Source organism: Poecilia formosa, unplaced genomic scaffold (genome assembly GCF_000485575.1).
Source record: "Poecilia formosa unplaced genomic scaffold, Poecilia_formosa-5.1.2 Scaffold72, whole genome shotgun sequence".
NCBI lineage: Eukaryota > Metazoa > Chordata > Actinopteri > Cyprinodontiformes > Poeciliidae > Poecilia > Poecilia formosa.
This window is the reverse complement of record NW_006800011.1, coordinates 2,279,721-2,282,960: the sequence shown is the minus strand read 5'-3', so window position 1 is coordinate 2,282,960 and position 3,240 is coordinate 2,279,721. Positions and strand designations below refer to the sequence as shown.

The 3,240-nt window shown below is 38.4% G+C and overlaps 1 protein-coding gene across 2 annotated transcripts in view; it reads right to left on the bottom strand.

Annotated features, from left to right (window-relative positions):
- Nucleotides 1–3,240, bottom strand: part of gpr158a (G protein-coupled receptor 158a) — a 71,191-nt gene that overhangs the window by 34,002 nt on the left and 33,949 nt on the right. The window lies entirely within an intron of this gene.

The window sequence follows — 3,240 nt, the reverse complement described above, 5'->3', positions numbered from 1 at the left end:
ACTGTACTTAAGTACAGTAACGAAGTACTTGTACTTCGTTACTTCCCACCACTGCCAGCGTCGCCCTCTACTGGATGGCGGCCAAACTACAACCCTAAAAGAACGTCATTAGTTAATCGATTGAAACTAATTGTAATTTAATAAAACATGATTGAAGACGTAGTCATTTTACACTCTTCTAATTTTTTAATATTAAATTAGTAAAATACTCTTCACTCAATTAAGAACAAACAGAAGAAAAACTTTCAAGTATTTGAGAAGTTCAGACTTTTGTGTCTAATTAATTACAACAAATATTACTTTTCTGGGGTGTTTAGCGCTGGGGCGCCATATACGAGGGAAAAGTTATGATAATTCTAAGGGCCCCTGGGCGACAGGGGGCCCTCCACAATTTATTTATTTATTTTTTGTTCACTGAAATAAAATTAAAAAAATTGGGGCCATGTCAATTACAAAATTAATCATATTGTGTTTTTGAAGATTGTTTTTAGCAGTAAAAATTTTATGTTGTCACTCCCAGACCAAAAAACACACATCAATATTTTCCCTGAACCCCCCTGGATCAGCATGAAATGGTTTGTTCCTGCTTCGAGCGCTTGACAGTGACGGTGATCAGCAGCAGTCAGTAGAAGACAAGAATGGCTGTAGCTGTTACTATGCTGCTAAGATAAATTATAGTCAGGTTTTCAAAAAATAGAAAAAGAGAGAGAGAGAGTGAAAGGTAAGAGTAGGCCTGTCACGATAACAAATTTTGCCGAGCGATTAATTGTCTAAAAAATTATTGTGATAAACAATAATATTGTTTCAAGATTTTTTGACACTAATTTAATGGAAATGACTAGTAATGCATGTGATTTCCTGCCATAAATACAGTGGCGCAACTGCACATTATTCAGGTGGATGCGAAAACATAAATCGCCCCCCCCCCCACCGAGGCGACGCTACGTGGAGTGGAAAACTCGCTACATGTACCTCGTTATGTGCGAGGGGTGAAGGAGCGTGAGGCGCGCTGAACTGTATGGGAAAACATAATCGGCACGTCGCCCCCTCCAGACGGGGTTTTGGCGCCCCCTCTGGTGCTGCGCCCCTATGCGTTGCATACGCTGCATACCCACTTTTTGCGCCTCTGCATAAATACACTTTATTTTCAAAAGAACACATAATACTGGAACTAATAAACTAAATAAACAAAACAACTAAAAACAAAAATAAAATGGATTCTCAGTCTCCATTAACAAAAAACATACATGAATAAAAACTAAACAACATAAAGCCAAAGTGGAAATAAACACTGCATTCAACCAAAAGAGTGCAGATTATGAAGTCTGTATACTATATTTACGGAAGAGGATTGGAGCCACTGGAAAAAAAAAAAAAAAAGTTCTGATTTTAATCTCAGAATTCTGAGATTAAAGTCAGATTCTGAGATTTAGCATAGTTAGCTTAGCTACAGGCTACTGTTTGCCTCCTTTTAACTAGCATTTAATGAATTAAGAAAAAAAATTACCAAGACTTTCATAACTTGTCCTTGTACCTTTTACCACACTTAACAGCAGATGAGTCTGTGGCATGAGAGTTTTAGTGCTGTAAATCACAATTTCATGGTGCTGCTCATCCTCCCTCCCCATCGCTCTGTGCTGCAGCTAGCATAGCCTGTTGTGAATGCTCAGTCTAGTTAGCATAGCTACCAATGACAGCAGAAAAACATTTTTCCTGTAATGATAAGTTGTTTCTCCACCATTAGCACATTTAGCAGTGAGTAAATGAAGAAGACCCTCGTCCTGGTTCTGATTGGTTGTTTTGGTCAGAACATTGCATTACTTTAGCTAGTAATAGTAATTCAGGGACGAGGTGGAGAACATTGATTGTTTTCACAGATTATCTGTCTCATAACAAACTGAGACAGTTTGTTATGAGACATGAGAGGAAATGACAGCTTTAACAAGATGGAGAACATATATTTTTTTATTAAAGTTATGTACTGCAGCTTGAATAAAATCCAACTACATAGCATTTTTGAGAAGTCTGGATTGCTTTATGTGTAGTTGCACATTGCTTTTGACTGTTGCTCATGGGGAGATATTTCAGTAATCTAAAACTAACAGAAAAAATTTAAGCAACCTACTTGCATATTGGATGTGGACTGTTGGATGTAAAATTCATGAGCAGAAAATATTGTGCTAGTATCAGTATTAAACCAAAGAAAGCAAGTTGCAAGCCTTTAAAATTGTGACACTTTTGATGGATCAAATGGACCCAAAAGATTTAACAGCAGTTCCACATTGGGGGGCCCAATCAAAATTTTTGTCGGGGGGCCCAAGATTCCTGGCGGCACCCCTGGTCTAGCGTGTGCATGAATTGATCTATAAATATCTGATTATCCTCTTTTACAAATTGTTTTGAAGATAAAGGAGTAAAAATATGGCATAGTCCGTAAGAAACGATGCAGGACTCAAAATAGCTCTAGTACTTCCACCGACACTTGAGGCACCGCGAAGTGTTTGTGACCTGACTGAGAGAGACTCTCCAGAGGTGTGTAAATGCTGCAGTGGACCAAGCTCTGGAGGTCTGCTGCTATTTCTGACAGTTCGTCAAGCTCCTTGGTGGTTTCGGAAAACCTTTTTCATTCTGCAGAGCTCTCTGACGGAGCCATGAGAGGCCTGCTGAGACTCACAGACCCAAAGTAATTATCAGGTTGGTATTTGATGAACAAGTTCTATAAATGAACTCCACTGAAGTTTTTCATGAGGCTTAAACTGTTAATAATACCTTCATTTTATGAGAACACTATATTTTAAACATAATCTTCAGTTATACCTGATTTCTTCATATTTAGCTTCCTGGTCCGTAAACTTTCTTCCATCACTAGTTTTTCAGTTTTCTCTCGTATCTGACTGTTTTCATGGAATGTCTGTTATGCTTCCTTGAACAAGTTAAGGCAGGTGGTCTACACAAAACATGTTCAGTATACTTTTTGAATAAAATAATTATTATAAAATGAGATTTTAGTCACTTTGAGCCGTTTATGTGGCTGCTGGCCAACTCAATGTTTACACAGGCAGGTGAAAATGGCTGCAAACAGATGCTCAATTATACTATGATAATACATCTTTGAAAAGTAGAAGTGGAGCCTCCTGCACAACCAACGAGAATGTAGCAAGTGGTTTCTGAATGGTAAGTCAACTTGGCTGGATGGATGAACGGTTGGTTGGTTGGTTGGTTGGTTGGTTGGTTGGTTGG